We start from the raw sequence: 18,295 nt of genomic DNA on the forward strand, positions 1-18,295 counted from the left end.
GCTGAAGGTAATCCTTTCAACGGAATAAAGTGGGCCATTTAGGAAATAAATCCACCACGACCAGAATAGTATTGTAACCATTACAAGAGGGCAGGTCCGTGATAAAATCTAGTGACAGGGTGTGCCAAGGTGCTGATGGAATGTATAAGGGCTGAAGACCGGCGGGTCTTGTCTTTTGACCTTTGTTTTGGGCACAAACTCCACAGGACATCACAAAAGATTTAATATTCTTTCGCCAGGAAGGCCACCAGAATTGTCGTTTAACCTTTTGCTCTGTTTTGGCAATGCCAGGATGTCCTTCCATCAGGGTATCATGATGACGGGAAATAACCAGTTCTTGCAAATCCTTTTCTGGCAAAAATAAGCGTCCTTGGAAGTAAGGTAAGCCATCCTTGACTGAAAAGTTAGACCCCCTTTTGATCCAATCCTGCAAGGCTGAAGAGTCCAGGAATTGTTGCACTCGTGCTTGAATGTCTTCAAGGGTTTGTAATGTGGTTATCCCCAAAATTCTTTGTTCGGGAATTATCGGCACAGGTTCTGAGTTTGTGTCTATTTCTTCCATTCCAATTCGGGATAGAGCGTCCGCCTTATCATTCTTATAGCCGGGGCGGTAGGTGATTACAAAATCGAACTCAGCAAAGAACAGAGCCCATCTGAGCTGTCGAGACGATTGAGCCTTGGCAGTTTTTAAATATTGTAAATTTCGGTGATCAGTGATCACGGTGATGGTATGCCGGGCGCCGAGGAGATAATGCCGCCAAGCCTTGAAGGCGGACTTAATGGCTAATAGTTCCTTATCGGTGATCGCATAATCTATCTCCGGCGGCGAGAACTTTCTGGACCAAAATGCTACGGGGTGCAGTTGGTTGGTTTCAGGGTCTCTCTGAGACAGGACAGCTCCCATGGCTAAGCTGGACGCGTTGTTTTCGACTATATATGGGAGATCGGGACGCGGGTGCTTCAAAATAGGTGCGGATGTGAACTTAGCTTTCAACTCTTGAAAGGCCTGTTCGGCTTCCTCGGTCCATTCAAAACGTTTATTTTTTCGCAAGAGTGCAGTGATGGGTTGCACCACACGTGAAAACTCCGGGATAAACCTGCGATAAAAGTTGGCAAAACTAAGCATGCTTTGGACACCTTTCACCGAACTAGGTGATGGCCATTTGAGGATGGCATCCAGTTTCCGTGAATCCATTCGGACCCCTTTAGGTGTCAGGATGAATCCGAGAAACTCAACCTCGGTGGTATGGAAAACACATTTTTCCAGCTTGGCAAACAGTTTGTGCTGGCGCAGTTTCTCTAGGACGGCCCTGACATGCTTTCTGTGATCAGATTCCGAAGAGGAGTACACAAGAATGTCATCGATATACACGACAACACAGACATCGATGAGTTCCCGAAGGACATCGTTCATGAAGAATTGGAAGGCTGCAGGCGCGTTGCACAACCCGAAAGGCATCACCTGGTATTCGAATAGTCCATATTTTGTACGGAAGGCCCTTTCCATTCGTCGCCTTCTTTTACTCGTACCAGATGATAAGCCCCCCGGAGATCTAACTTGGTGTATACGCAAGCGTCCTTCACCTGGTCAAGGAGTTCAGGGATCAGAGGCAGAGGGTAACGATTTTTAACAGTTATCTGGTTCAATGTGCGGTAATCGATACAAGTTCTAAGGTCGCCTTCTTTTTTAGGCACGAAGAACAAAGCTGAGGATGCCGGGGACTTTGACGGGCGAATGAAACCATTGGCGAGGTATTGATCTAAATATTGTCTCAAATGCAGATTCTCTGGTTCAGTAAGGGCGTAAATCCTGCTACAAGGGGGTTGTGCACTGGGCACCAGATCGATTTGGCAATCGTACGATCTGTGGGGAGGTAACGTGTTGGCCTGTTCCTTTTGGAAGACGTCCTGAAAGTCTTGGTACTCTGGAGGTAGTTGCACGGGGACAGAGGTTACTGATGCTAGATTAATCTTTGGATTTTCTGGGTAGCAGGTTTGTGCACAATGCGGGAAGGTTATTCTCTTCGCTCGCCAATCAATTCGAGGATTATGTGTCTCTAACCAAGGGATTCCGAGAATAAGCTGAAACTGTGGAGCCTTGATTACATCAAACACAACTGCCTCCCGATGGCCATCCGGACCTACAAGTGTCACCTCAGCTGTGGAATGTGTTACCGGTCCAGAGGCAATTTCGGTTCCATCTACTGTGGTGATGACATCTTTGTTGGTTTTAGGACGCAGAGGGAGGTTTATCCTAGAGACCAATTCTCGATCCACATAGTTTCCTATAGCCCCGCTATCGATGTATGCCTTTATAGCATGCAACCGTTTAGGCTGTTCCGGATCTACGAGGACCATTGGCACAATGAAATGCGAGGTCTGAGAGTTAGTTTTCAAGCTCGGCAAGCGGACCCCTACGCTTGCCGGGCGTGGTCGTTTCCCGATACAGAGTTTCCATGGATTTTATCAGCGGCTCCTACCACCTTCTTGGGCGGCTTAACCGGGCAATCTCGTAGAAAGTGTCCAGAGGACCCACAATAAAGGCATAATTGCATCTGTCGTCTTCTTTCCCGTTCTTTTTGAGTTAGGGGTCCTTTAACACCTCCGATTTGCATAGGCTCTGAGGCATCAGCCCCCTTGGGGTTAGCGTGGGTCTTGGCCAACACCCGGGTTTCAAACTTGGACCGATCTGCTTTTCTGTTTTGCAGCCTGTGATCCAATTGGACCACTAAGTCTATATATTCAGTGCATTCTTGGGGCGGATTTACAACTTGTGCCAGGACATCTTTAAGTTCTCCGCGTAGACCTCGATAGAATAACGTGATTCTTTTATCCTCTGGCCAACCAGTTTCCACAATTAGTCTATTGAATGTTGCAATGTAGGATAGAAGGTCTTGATTGCCCTGTCGCAGAGGGTGGTCAGTCAAAATCTCGAAAACAAAATCTCGAATACAAAAAGGCCGAAAAATAAAATATCGAAAAAAAAAATATCGAATTTTTTATTTATTTATTTATATATGTTTTTGGGGTCAGGTAAGTAAAAAAAAGGGGTAAAATAAAAAAAAAATGAAAAAAAAGGGGGGTTGGGGGGAACCCCCCCATTTTGAAAAAAAACACATTGAAAAAAAAATTCGATATTTTATTTTTCAGCCTTTTGTATTCGAGATTTTGGTTTTCGAGATTTTTAAATTCGGTATTATCACTATGAACCGTCGCAGAGATAGAAGTTCGTCATCCAGAGCCTATCCCTGGGAGTGTTGAGCAAATAACCTTTCCATGCTTGTTTGAAATCCTTGAAAATCACGAAGAATCGGGTCATCTTGAGTTACCAGTGGGACTGACCAATCGGCAGAACAGCCGCTGAGATATGACAACACAAAGGCTACCTTGGTCTGATCATTAGGGAAGGCCCCAGGTCTGCATAGGAAGTGCAAACGACACTGATTCATGAATACGGCGAATCGTTTGGGGTCCCCAGCAAAGCGTTCAGGTGGGGCCAGCGGCATGTTTCCAGGTAGATTAATCTGCACCGGGTTACTGGAAACCACAGGAGCGGGGTTCCCCCCGGAACCGGGTAAAGGAGTTTGTCCAGCTTGACCTTGCAATAGCTGTCTAGCCAGGTCATCAGCTGTATCCTTTATTACAATCACTTCCCTCCTGAGGGCACTAGTCTCTTGATGAGCGGCGTGTACTTCGGCCCGTAATTCTCCCAGTAATTGGGCCAACTGGTCAGTTTCGGACGTTTCCATAGCGCCTGGGTGGGAATTTGTAGGAAGGCTTCACGTTCTGTAACGCTCACCTTGTTCCCACGGGGGCGCTGGTCTAGTCTGGATTGCTGTGGCCTCTTCTAGCGTGATGCGCAGGACCCGGAACACCGATTGGACAGGACCTCCAAATTGTGCTTGCCTGGCCCGTAGGAATATCCTTCTGCAGATGAGAAAGGGGATTAACAGTCTGCAGAATAGTGTGCTAGCTCCCCCCTTGCCCCCTTCGTTCCTCTTTAACTTCCTCCAAACCCCGGTCTAAGCTCACCTTATGGTGTTCGTCCAGTTACTTCACTGGTTTTCAGAATGGCGCCGGCAAAATCCACTTGACTTTCCTGAGCGATGCGCCGTAAGTATGAAAGTTCAAAGTTCAAGTGAGGCCCCCTTTATGTTGTCTTTCTAACCTGTGATCTGTCCTTTATTTCAGGTGCAGAATGAAGGCGATGCGTCGAGGGGTTAAACTGCCGAGGTGAGTAGTGATGAGGGCGATCCCTCTAAATGTCCTTATCATTCCCCAGAAATGTCTCTTGTCCTTTCCCCATAGGGGCCGGGGTACGGTACCTGCCAACGGGGCGGCGCCGACCCGAAATGTAGAAGAAAAGCTGGTAAGTATTATGGCTGTTAATCAGGCTTTCCTTCTGTGTTCCTTCTGCTCACCTTTTGTTTCTTCCTCTCTCCCCTAGGTGCAGAGATGTGGCGTCCGATGCTGACAGCCGCGATGGAGCCGGGAGATGTCTCGAGGACAGGTGAGTGAAGCGTGGCGCTGCAGCGAGCAACACAATGCTTTTAAATGGAAGTCTTTCTTCAGGGATGCTGGCGAGAAGATTCCGGATGCAGGTAAGAAGTTTGAAATAGTCCTTGGTTTTCACCTTTCTCTTCTCTTCCTTCCTTGCAGGTCTTCCAGGTTCGAGGCGGGCGTGGCTGGAGTCCAGGAGCAGGAGCAGACACGGTGAGCGTTAAGCTGCAGGAAGCAGAACAACGCGAAGCATGAGCTGCTGTCTGGGCGTGGCTTAAATAGCCTCCAAAGAAGTCCCAGGTATGTATCCTTCCCCAAAGGCGCCAGGACTGAGTCCAAAGAGCCCCTATAAGGGGCCGCTGGGCTTTTACCCGAGGGCATGATGCCTGCTTCCGGGGGTGCTGGGCCTGGCCTGGTGCTCCGGGGGTAGGCATCATGACACCTTACTCCAATTTGCACCTTTTGGCACAGGTAAACAACATGGTAAGATGTTATATAAGGAGCAACAGATTAGGAATACAGGACTAGTGCCTTGATCTTAAAACAGCCCTCTATTCGATTTCCCCAAATTAACCAAAGCGAGGTGGGGTGACAGCCAAGCTTCTCTTCTTCGGGTGAAAAAAGCGAGATTACCATTGGGTGAGTGATTTGTTAGAACCCATATGTTTGGGATAAGGGCAAGAATTATAATAAATTTTACTAAGCACCAGTATGTATGTTTGTTGTGCCCTCTTGTTTGTTGTGCCGTCTGTAGGGCATTAACCAAGGGGAACATATTGCGACAAATCCGAGGAGCTCATTAAGTTTAAAGGGGGAAACTCTTCTACTTCCCAGGTTAAAAAAGGGTGCTTTTAACAGGCTTCTAACCCATATCCCTTAGTTCGTGCTGGTAGAGAGTTTCCCAGACCCCCCTCTGTTTTGCAATTAATGCTTACTGTGCAACACTCAAGAAGAGAACTTCAGCTGTGCTCATCACAGACAATGAGGCTGACAAATATATGGGGGAGTAGAGGATATCCCTGGACACTGAAGAAGCGTCAAGATTGCCAATTTTCCAAATGTGTAAGAGTCTATCTCTGGGCTGTGATTATATGTGCTGTTGTAGAACAGCAATGAAAGGATCGCTGCCCCAGCCTTCGTGTCCTACTGTTCTGCATGGGAGTGCAATATCTACCCACCGCAATGCAAGAGAAAGGACCACTCAAATTTCAACCACAAACACACCAGGAACAAGACTAAGTGAAAGAGCTAACCCATCACAACAACCCTAAACAACCCCAACCAACCCTACTAATAACTGTCTTATTCTCATATCCACCACCCATTACATAATTGACTAGACACAAACCTCAGACACGATACACAAATCTAAAAACTCTACCATCTCCCCATAACACCCAAAACACACAGGAAATGTCTGCATACAACACACAAATGTCAATCGGTCAATCGACCAAAACCATACCAGCACACAGTAACAGTTTTTTCCAAAATGAAGCTACCAATGGCACATCAAAGCTCTCTTGCACTTTTCCCTTTCAATTCCATTAACCTTCCAAACCCCCTTCCTAAGATTCACCTGAGCGCCAGGAGACAATGAAAAATGGCAGCAGTGCACGGTACAAGTCCCAATAACATAACATACCAACATTGGCAATGCCAACAGTTTTAGTTTTTTATGTAGACATGGGAAAGGCATTTACCAGGCACTGCCATAATGGTACGAACCAACCATTAATGGTAGAAGCTGCAAAATGGTGCAAGTTTCTTGGCATATAATAGCAGTGCTTGGCAAATGCTTATCTAATACCTACACACAAGGCAAAAGTGTTGGCTTTGCCAGTGCTTGTTTTTAAAAGAACTTCAGTGAATAACATGCACACTACTTATATATCAAACGACTGAAGGCAGACCTGGCTAACACCTTTTTTATTACACCAATAGCGCGTTTAAAGCTCCAATTAAACCTTTAAGGGCACTTCGAGCTCAAAGTTTGATGTTAAGGTTTGCTAAACCTAGCTCAAAGGGATCGCATGACGGTGTGTTTTGAGTGTGGTAGGGCAGGAAGTGGGTGGGAATGGACATAGGGTATAGCCTGAACCTGGACAGCCAATGGGTGAGTACAACGCCTATAAGCAGTGTGTCCTCCCCATTTGCCATCTCCCCGTAGCCGTACTCCTGTGCAATAGTTTAGAGTTTATAGCCAAACACAAAAAGGGGTGGTGTTTGTTTTTTTCTCTTTCCTTTACTTTTTGTGTAACTGCTGAAAACTTTAATAAAACGAAAGTATTCCAAAAAAAAGAGTCTCGAGGGCGGGTGCCCTTTGTCCCCTCTGATTATTGCGCTAGTGCGCTGGCCCTTTGTGCAAACAATCAGGAAAAAACAACAGCTTGTAGTACGGAACTCGAACAAGGCTTCACAAAATCGCTCTCTTTGCAGAGGACGGGCCTTTCCTGACCAGATACACGCTTGAACTGTGCGCCTTCAAAAGGGTTTCCAGCTACAAAGTTAGTCGGAGAAAATCCGAAGCCTTAAACCTGGTGGACTTTCATTATTTACGGGAAGACGGGAACACGTTTCATTCTTTTGGGGACAGAAGTGTATTCCATACATTGGCGTAAACAGACTGAAATATGAAAATCTGTACAAGCATAACATCCTTAGAGTGAACGGGCACAACTAGAGATGACTCTAATGGAGAAGATGTTCAGCGTTAAAGTTAATTTCATGCCATGAAAGATGGACATGCTACATGCTTTCCCACTTGAGCGTTCAGACTATCCTCCAGCAAATTCAAAATAAGATGAACATTTGTTTACCAATGCAGATAACACCTTATATGCAAGTGCCACCACCTGTTGGACCTCGCCTTGCCTTTGCTTTTGGGTGGCACCACTTCAGGTTAACAGATCTGAGGCATGGTGCTTCCAATATGTTATGTTATTCAACTTATTCAGGTGATATTAACCGAGGAAGCCGGCCGAGGTTAATATCGCCATTCACACCTATGTAGTTTCCATACACGGGCGCTAATGGTATTTATTTTTTGTTTTTTTTTAAAGGAAGAAACTTACCTTTCTGATGCGGCTGGCTCCGGCAGTGCTGTCAGGGGAATCCATTTTCTATGTTGGTGAATGTGACATTCTCAACATGGAGAACGGACTTCCCAAAGAGCAGCACTGCTGAAGCCAAGCCGCACCACAAAGGTGTTTCATTTTGTTTTCCTTTTTGAAAAAAGCACTTCATTAGCACCCGTGTAGGAAACTCCACAGGTGCTAAATTGTGAAGGGAGAGCGAGAAAGGGAAGCACCTGTCACCAATGAAAATACTCGGAATGCAGGCTTTCCTTAGTGAATACAACCCACGCCCGAGCATCCTTTTTGGTGGAGGGCGCCACCCAGGGTGCTAATTCTATGTCAAGACCGGAGGCTCGGATTATGCTTTCTCTTCAACTTTACTGTTCATTAGCAAAGAAAACAAATACCAATGAACATGAATACAAAACTAATAAAAACTACAATAACCATGTTTTTCTGAGTTTTTGTAGTCCATTTCAATTGGTCCTTGAACTGACCCTGTGATAAGTCTTTAATCAATAAACAAGTCCTCAATGTATAAAACCTCCTGTCCTCTTTCCATTCCTCCTCTTTCTTTGCTGCTCGGCAGCGAGTTAAGTACTTTTTTCATTCTATTTTATGTGTGAGTGAGAGTGTTTATACGAGCTTAAGATATTATTCTGGGAACACGACACGTATGCGCTTGATCAGGTGGAGCATATCTGCGTCGCATTAGTCGGCTCTCGGGAGTTGCGGCCGCGACAGGGCTGGTGCACCGGCGGCCGCAGCTCCTCAGACCCGACGCAGAGGGCACTGCGACACGGAAGAGAGAGCGCGACAGGACCGCGTAGTTCCGGCGCTCTCTCTCCCATTTCGGCATTCAGATTTCTCGAGAACAGAGCGAGTGCTACGAGCGTTGGTGTAGACTGATTCTTGCGATCGAAAGATCCATTATTACCAGAACTTTCATTCCGCCTCAGCGCGCATCGTTCTTTTAGAGCGTAGCGTCCTGTCAGGAACTCGACAGCACCCCTGCAGGCCATCTCAGGTACCGCACGGTAATACGGGCACAGTCCGAGGTAAAACCTGTCAATTGGAATTATATATATATATATATATATATATATATATATATATATATATATATATATATATATAATATATATAAAATTACGAACAAGGTGATCTATACTACATAGATACAGATTCATATATATGTATTGAATCTCTTTACAGAGAGGTTATAAAGTGCAAAAAATCCTGGTATATATATATATTATATACAGACACTTGTATTCCCCAGAGGCGGCGAACCATGAGCTCCTCCAGTGATGAGGGGAAGGCTAGTATTAGCCAAAAGAGGAGCCACTCGGAAATGACTGATGTCCTCCATAAAGCCCTGGGGGCTTCACTGGGACATGGACCTCAGCAAATAGTGCTGATGGAGGACTGGCTCAGATTCTCGCAGGGCCTGGAGGAAATCAAGGGCCTTAAGGCACAGCAAAAATCAAAAGGGGGCAGTAAAGCAGCCCGCAGGGTGGAAGAAGCTCACACCCGCCCGGGCACACCACCGAAGAAGAAAGGTGGTAAAAGGAAGAGAAAAGGAAAAGCGGGGCCTAGCAGGGGACGAGAAGGGTCCTCAAACACCTCAGATGAGGGGGAGGACGACTGGGAGGAGGAATACTCTGAAGAGGAGGAAGTTCTATCTATATCCTCTTCAGAGGGTGAAGGCCACAAAGCGGCGAAGAAAAAGAAGAATGAGGAAACAGAAGAGGATGGTGCAGAGGACGATGATTTCGATCCAGAAGCACTGATTCATCCCAGATCACCTGAATGGGAACCGCCCAAAAGAATAGCAGCATATTTAAAGAAACGCCTGAGAGCACCACTAGCCAAAGAAGCTAGGAGCAAGATAAGGGCAGAATGCCCCAGACCTCACCTCCCAGAGGGTGCTGCGGATACACCCACCATAGATGAGAAGATGATAACCTTCATGGGCAAATACACAAAAGATGTGAGGAAGGGTCTGGATAGATCCTGGCGATCATGCCAGGATAAGATGCTAGATATGACGGGACCCCTCACAAAGATTCTCCAGATGGGAGAGGAAGCCAAAGTCAAAGGAGAGCCGACAGACCCGTCAATCCTAATCGGGTGGGCCCAGAGGGCGATATGCATTTTGGGGAACGCCAATCATGCTATTACCACGGAAAGGAGGAGATCTTTGTTGGTGAAGATCAACCCCAAATTAAGTGAGCTGGCCTCCTCAGAATCTGCCTCATCGGCAAAAGAAAAATTGTTTGGGGACTCCTTTATCAAGGAGCGAACCAAATTTTTCAACTCCTATGCAGCCTTGGATAAGGCTCAAGCCTCTCTTAAGAGAGCGTTCGGGAGGCACATTTTTGGACGGGCCAGCAGAGGCAGGGGTCGTTCGGCTGGCCGGTTCCAATACAATCGACCAAATAAGGACAGAGCTCAATGGAGAGAACAGGAGGAGCGCAGACAAACACCTTTCTTTCCCTCGAGAGGTAGAGGAAGAGGGAGAAACTGGCGAGGAGAACGTCAGCAGAATAACCCATTTGAGAATAACTTTCCCACGTCTAAATACCCCAGTAGTAGGTGGGAGGACTGCTCAATTTTTAAAAAATTGGTTGAACATATCAGGGGATTCCTGGGTGATACAGACCACTCAAAGTTTTTATATAGATTTTTTAGATATACCACATTAGGAGAAACCACCAAAAGGGATAGTAATGAACAGGGAAGACAAGGTCTTGCTGGAAAGAGAATTGAGAGGGCTGGAAAGCAAAAGAGCTATACGACCCGCATAGGTCAGACAGGAGGTTACATAAGCAATATGTTCCTAATAAAAGGGAAGCACAAGACAAGACCAATCATAAACCTGAGAGGCCTAAACGGATACGTGGTGTACAGACACTTCAAAATGGAAGGGATACAACTGTTAAGAGATACCCTAATTCAGGGAGACTGGCTAGCCAAGATAGATCTGAAAGATGCATACCTGACTATTCCCATAGCAGAGGAACACTGCAGATTTCTGAGATTCATCTGGGGGGAAGCGACATGGGAGTTTTGATGTCTACCTTTTGGCCTGGCATCGGCACCATGGTGTTTCACCAAGATGATGAAACCAGTTATATCACACCTCAGAGCTCAAGGGATAAGACTTATAATATCTCTAGACGATATATGTCTGATGTGCCAAGAGAAGGAGACGCTGATAGAACAAGTGCAGATGACAATAGATTTGTTAGAAAGTTTGGGTTTTATAATAAATTGGGAGAAATCCAGTTTAGTACCAATGCAGACAATGGAATTCCTGGGTTTCAAAGTGGACTCAATTCAGGGAACTCAGTCTACCCATTCATAAGGTGAACAATATCAAGAAACAGCTGAGACACACACTAGCGAAGGGAGAACTTTCGTTGAGGGACATTGCAAGATTAGTGGGTCGCCTAGCGGCATCAATCCTAGCAATTTTCCCAGGACCTCTATATTACAGGGCACTCCAGTGGTTGAAGATCTATCACCTCAGGAAGGGCGCTTTATACGAGTCAAAGGTGACTATTTCACAAGAAGTGAGGGAAGAGTTAGAATGGTGGCTCATTCATATGGATGCATGGAACGGGAGAGCGATATTTGGTTCATCCCCGATCTGATCATCGAATCCGACGTCAGCAGATGGGGCTGGGGAGCCCGATGCGGAAACCTGTCGACAGGGGACAGGTGGTCGGATCAAGAAACGAGTCTCCACATCAACTGCCTGGAATTGCTGGCAGGGTCCTTTGCAGTGAAATCCTGGACCCAGGAGAGGGTTCAATGTTGAGTTCTGCTAAAAATGTCTCGGCAGTCAGGTACATCAACAGACTGGGAGGGACAAGATCCAGGTTACTAGCAGAACTGGCAAAGGATTTCTGGGAACTCTGTCTGGAGAGAAGAGTCTCAGTGACGGTGGAATATCTGCCGGGCCAGCAGAACGAAGTGGCCGATTGGAACAGATACCTCAGAGACGCCAGCGATTGGAAGCTGGACGAGGTGGTGTTTCAGGAACTGATGTCTCGATGGGGTCCATGCCAGATCGACCTATTTGCATCGAGACTAAACAGGCAATTACACCGGTTTTTCAGCTGGAGACCGGACCCAGAAGCAGAGGCGACGGATGCATTCCTGCAATCCTGGGGTCAACAGAAGAACTATGCATTTCCTCCGTTCTCCATGATAACGAGGACACTAGCTCAGGTGAGACGACAGGGAACATCCCTAATCCTAGTTACGCCGGACTGGAAAGGGCAGGTGTGGTTTCCCAGCATACTGGAATTGACTCATCAGAACCCAGTGGCTTTACCCAACACAGAATTCATCATTCGAGATCCCAGAGGCCTCAGTCATCCACTGGTGAGGTCAGGAGGACTCAATCTCTTAGCGTGGGTGATTTCAGGAGATCTTGGGTTAGGCCAGGACTATAGGATGAAGCTGAAAACATCATTAGCGAATCCTGGGCCCCAGGGACACATAAAGCTTATAGATCAGCATGGGACAGATGGAGTAGCTGGTGTTTGGAAAGGAATATCCATCCCGATGGAATGGATGTAGTTCATGTAGCTAATTTTTTAGCTCAGATGGCAGCTCAAGGAAAGGTGTACAGAACTATCAACACAGCCAGGTCTGCGATATCTGCAGGGCACCCTAGAGTTGAAGGCTTAGTGACTGGGGAACATCCATTAATCTGTAGACTTCTGAGAGGAGTAAAGATGCTCAGACCCCCTAGCGAGAAATATAATCAGTTATGGGATGTAGACAAGGTTTTGAGATTATTTTTTATCATGGCCAGATAATCAGGATTTGACACGTAAAGCAATTTCAGGCAAGTTAGCCATGCTCTTATGTCTTTTAGCATATAAGAGATCTTCTGATGTTAGAGCACTGGCCATTAACAGGAAAAGTATATCTCCGAACGGAGTGACTTTTCTCATAACAAGGAGGACCAAAACGGGGTTGAGATCTATTTCCTATGAGGCTTTTCCAAATCAACCAAAATTATGTCCAGTCAGATGCTTAACAGCATATGAAAATATGACGAGGGATGTAAGGCCCCCGGGGGTGTCACAATTATTAATAGCAATTTGTAAACCATTTAAAGCTGTTAGGCCGGCCACCATAGCAGGATCAGCAGAAAAACCTGGGGGTCGTAAGGTAGCAGTGCGCTAGTGAATACCACTAATTAATATAAGTGTGTGGATCAGCGGCGATGGAAACCTTTTTCTGGCGCCCCCTAGGAAGCAGCAGGAAACGTAATACAGAAACAATGAGATAAAAGGTATATCCAATGCGCAGTTCCAGAAAATACACAATCACATCAGAATATGGAACCAAAGGTCATCTGCCTGTATGCAGGGTTTATTGGTCATAAACAGCCGACACATGTTTCGACCAATCTGGTCGTTGTCAAGGCTGTTCTTTTGAAAACAACGAATATCAACATAGCAATACATGCAAAAACAAAGGTTGGTGCCATTGGTTCAAAAAAGATCGTACATTCACAAGTGTTGCAACAGTGACATCATGTACAAAGAAAAGGAAAAAGAAGAACAAGAACATACCAGAATGCAAGAGTTGTTTGTTGCATGTGGGGGAACCAGTAGTATTCCATAAGCAAGGGAAAATACAGAATTCAAATTAGTAAGAAAACCCAATTGGTTGGCCATAAAGAGGGGTCAAAATAAATCATCAAGTTACATGAATGTGCACGTGGGATGGTGAAGCATACTGTGAATCCAGTAGTAAAATGAGCAATTGCTCTAAATGATTAGAAAGTAGTAAAGCAGGATAAATACCTGAAAAGAACAGTAAATAAAATTCTAAGTCAAGCTTAAACAGTTAATAATGCTTAGACAAATTCTAAAAAAGAACGGCTCAAATGATGGCACTTACCAACAATTGGTAAAATCTTAGAAAAAGTCAAATGGTAAGGAAATCTAGTAAAAATGGAAGGGTAAGACACTGTTCCCATTCAGATAGAACATTGCCAAAGCTTATATGTCGACCAAGTGTCTGAGCATGTGCATACCTGAAATAGCATATATGCTAATAGCAGTCAAAGGGTCCAATCCCCATAGTAACATTAATGTGTATACCCGAATAGTGAGGGGAGAGTGTTGTGCAAGCCAAGCATTAAATGGCCGCTATCTTCTTCACGGAGCACGTGTGACGTCACACGCACGTTTTGCGTGTGACGTCACGCACGGGCATGACGCGAATGACGTCAGTTGTGTCATTACGGCCGAAAATGCCCCTTTTTTCTCTTTTCTTTTTCCTTCCTTTTGGAACGTGCACGGTTAGTATCAGAAACCATCCTGTGTAAGTATACCAGTTAAGCCAAGATAGTAGTAACTGAGAGGAACTTCATACAAATCTTGAGAGTGCCCACAGCACATCATGTAACTTGTGGGAAATAATTTGAATATATTTTTATATACATTATGATATGACTAAACAGAATAATATATTGTCATACATTGGGGCAGAATGGGAGTCAGACATTATTGAAATAGCATAGTATAAGGAAGATGGTGGTGTGGTTCTTAGTTCAGTATAAGTAAAGCATCATTAGCAGAGTTTGCATAGGGTAAGTTGTAGTCAGGTTCTTAGTTCAATATAAATAAAGCATCATTAGCAAAGTTTGCATAGGGTAAGTTATAATCAGACATTAGGGTGACATGAGAATTTAAGCATTGTTAAAAGAACATAGTGTAGTTCTTAATTCAGTATACGAGCACTATGTTTATAACAGCGAAGAAATATTCATACATCAGTAACAATGTTGGCGTGAAATCAGTATTGCAAAATCAAAATAATGTATATCAAAGGCAAATAACCTGAAAAACATTCCATAGCATCAGATTTGAAATAAGCAAATATTGGCAAGGTACTTTGAATATCATGGGAATATTAAAATAAATATGATTAAGTTACAGGAAAACATGCATTTCATGATCCGAATTCAAACCAGCAGTAGTGCATCTAAAGTGACAAATGAGCTTGCATTCTAATTGCCTCAGCTTCATACACAAATTACCACCACGTTTGCTGGCTGTGACTTTAGCCAAGCCTAAGAATCGTATGTCAAATTTATTGGCTAATTGGTGCTGACTTTGCCAATGTAAAGCCAATGGCAGGTTAACATCGGTTTTATTGAGGCAAGAAAGATGCTCTCGAATGCGAACCCTTAACTGTCTGACTGTGCTTCCTATATAAATTTTGCTGCAAACGCAAATGATTGCATAAAATACAAATTTGGGTTTGCAATTAATACATTCTTTGATTGTAATCTTAGTCCCTTTTAGGTCTGAAAAATGCTGACAGTTCGGATAAGCATATTGACATTGGTTACAGTTACCACATTTGAAAAAACCCACAGGCATTTGCAACCAAGTTGTGGGCCTCCCAGTGTTTGAAGGGTCAAAAAATGAGGGGCTCAATCTATTGCGAAGACCTAACACCTTTCATTTCTCTTAAGCCTAAATTCACATTTACGAATGCGAACACACTTCGCAATAGATTGAGCCCCTCATTTTTTGACCCTCCAAACACTGTATAATGTCTGACTCCCATTCTGCCCCAATATATGACAATATATTATTCTGTTTAGTCATATCATAACGTATATAAATATATATTCAAAATATTTCTCACAAGTCACATGATGTGCTGTGGGCACTCTCACGATTTGTATGAAGTTCCTCGCAGTTACTACTATCTTGACTTAACTGGTATACTTACACAGGATGGTTTCTGATACTTACCGTGCACTTTCCAAAAGGAAGGAAAAAGAAAAGAGAAGAAAAGGGGCATTTTCGGCCGTAATGACACGACTAACGTCATTCGCGTCATGCGCGTATGTGATGTCACACGCAAAACGTGCGTGTGACGTCACACGCGCTCCATGAAAAAGATAGCGGCCATTTAATGCTTGGCTTGCACAACACTCTCCCCTCACTATTCGGGTATACACATTAATGTTACTATGGGGATTGGACCCTTTGACTGCTATTACCATCTATGCTATTTCAGGTATGCACATGCTCAGACACTTGGTCGACATATAAGCTTTGGCAATGTTCTATCTGAATGGGAACAGTGTCTTACCCTTCCATTTTTACTAGATTTCCTTACTATTTGACTTTTTCTAAGATTTTACCAATTGTTGGTAAGTGCCTTCACTTGGGCCGTTCTTTTTTACAATTTGTCTAAGCATTACTAACTGTATAAGCTTGACTTAGAATTTTATTTACTGTTCTTTTCAGGTATTTATCCTGCTCTACTACTTTCTAATCATTTAGAGCAATTGCTCATTTTACTACTGGATTCACGGTATGTTTCACCATCCCACGTGCACATTCATGTAACTTGATGATTTATTTAGACCCCTCCTTATGGCCAACCAATTGGGTTTTCTTACTAATTTGAATTCTGTATTTTCCCTTGCTTATGGAATACTACTGGTTCCCCCACATGCAACAAACAACTCTTGCATTCTGGTATGTTCTTGTTCTTCTTTTTCCTTTTCTTTGTACATGATGTCCCTGTTGCAACACTTGTGAATGTACGATCTTTTTTGAACCAATGGCACCAACCTTTGTTTTTGCATGTATTGCTATGTTGATATTCGTTGTTTTCAAAAGTACAGCCTTGACAACGACTAGATTGGTCGAAACACGTGTCGGCTGTTTATGACCAATAAACCCTGCATACAGGCAGATGACCTTTGGTTCCATATTCTGATGTGATAGTGTATTTTCTGGAAGTGCGCATTGGATATACCTTTTATCTCATTGTTTCTGCATCATAGCCAGATGGCTTAGATGGGTGATGGTACAAGCGGGTATCGATATTGAGAGATATGGCGCTCACTCAACTAGAGGAGCGATGGCTACTAAAGCGCATAACATAGGAGCCCGAGTAGAGGACATTATGAGATCTGCAGATTGGTCGAATGAATCGACTTTTAAAACTTTCTATTTTAAACCTATGGAAAGTGTGACATCGTTAGTGGTGAGTAAGCTTTGAACAAGCATAATCCGAGCCTCCGGTCTTGACATAGAATTCAGATTTTCAACACATTCGTTACAGAAAGTCATAATTCTATTAAAGACACGGAGGCGAAGGATTATCCCACCCGATCAATCGTAAAATGTGATGTATTTTAATTCATGTAAGGTTGACATTTATTATGTTTAATGAGGCATACAGGATGTATATTATATGCAATTTTGTTGTTAATGCTCAATTGGAAAAATTATAGACTGTATAGCTCATTTATGATTGCCCCACCCTTGTTTTCGGTCTATAGTCACCTCTCTAATTATGTTTTCTATAGGGACGGCGACAGACAACAAGCAATCTGGAATTTGATCTAGGATGCGAATGGAATGGACAGAATTTCAAAGTCGTACTGGGCACAACCTCGCAAGGACAAAGAAAGAGGAGGAATGGAAAGAGGACCGGAGGTTTTATACATTGAGGACTTGTTTATTGGTTAAAGACTTATCACAGGGTCAGTTCGGGGACCAATTGAAATGGACTACAAAAACTCAGAAAAACATGGTTATTGTAGTTTTTATTAGTTTTGTATTCATGTTCATTGGTATTTGTTTTCTTTGCTGCTGAACAGTAAAGTTGAAGAGAAAGCATAATCCTTCACCTCCGTGTGTTTAATAGAATTATGACTTTATGTAACGAATTTGTTGAAAATCTGAATTTGATTTACACCACACACCCCTGCCATTTTCACGGGCTTCAGGTGCCCTGGCGGACCTGAAAAGGAAGTAGGGCAGGGAGGGCTTAGTTATTGGGATTGAGAGGTAAAAGCGCAAGAGAGCTTTGGTGTGCTGTTGGTAGCTTCAGTTCGGAAAAACTAGACATTATGTGGTGTTTGGTGTATGAGTGTGTGTAAGGGGTAATTTTTTGTGTAATTAGTTTAGTTTCCTGTTGGATGTTGCAGAGTGGGTGCAGTTTGTCGTGGTTTTAGGTTTTTGCGGTGGTAGAAGTATGAGTGTGTTTTGTTCTGTGTTTGAGGGTGCGTATGCAGGATGTTGGAGAATTTTTAGTAGGGTTTAGTAGTTTTGTCCTTTTGTGCCATGGTTATGTTGGTCTGTAATATATTATATGGTGATTTGTGGTGGAATGCTTTATTTTGTTGGGTATCCATGTTTCGATTTATTGAATTTCGGTTAATTTTGCTGTTTCTATTGTGATATGTTGGCAGTTTCCCTTTGATGATGTTTCCTTTTTAGCTTGGTGAGGTAAACAGCCATGATATTAGTAATTATCTGAACTTCAGGTGATCTTCTGTTGTTCGTATTTCCTTTGGAGCGAGTTCCAAAGTTTTACTGTGATGCAGGAGAACGCTATTCCACCAAATGTCTGCTTTGAGCATTGTTTGGGTTTGAAGCAAATGTTGTTGCTGGACCTTAGTGTTCGGTTTGGTTTGTAGATGGCTATTCTTCCCTGTATGATTTCTGCTCCTTGCCCATGGGTTGCTCTGTGTTTTGAAGAAAATTAATTTGTTGACTGATAACCGATGTAGGCTTCTCAGTGCTGGTGTGATCTGTTCTCTCTTAGTGAGTCTAAGGAGAAGTCTTGATGCTGCATTCGCTATTCGTTGTAATTTTTTTGGCAGGTAGTCTGGCATTCCGAGATGCTGTTGGTGTACTCTATTC

General features: G+C 44.0%; 1 long non-coding RNA gene across 1 annotated transcript in view; it reads left to right on the top strand.

Annotated features, from left to right (window-relative positions):
* LOC138515560 (uncharacterized) overlaps positions 1-17,269 on the top strand; it is a 50,512-nt gene extending 33,243 nt beyond the window's left edge. The window contains exon 3 of the long non-coding RNA XR_011282076.1: positions 16,954-17,269. This is a non-coding gene — a long non-coding RNA (uncharacterized lncRNA). The remainder of the gene's footprint in view (positions 1-16,953) is intronic.
* The last annotated feature ends 1,026 nt before the right edge of the window (positions 17,270-18,295 follow it).

Source organism: Ambystoma mexicanum, chromosome 6q (genome assembly GCF_040938575.1).
Source record: "Ambystoma mexicanum isolate Mex_15411 chromosome 6q, UKY_AmexF1_1, whole genome shotgun sequence".
Taxonomy (NCBI): domain Eukaryota; kingdom Metazoa; phylum Chordata; class Amphibia; order Caudata; family Ambystomatidae; genus Ambystoma; species Ambystoma mexicanum.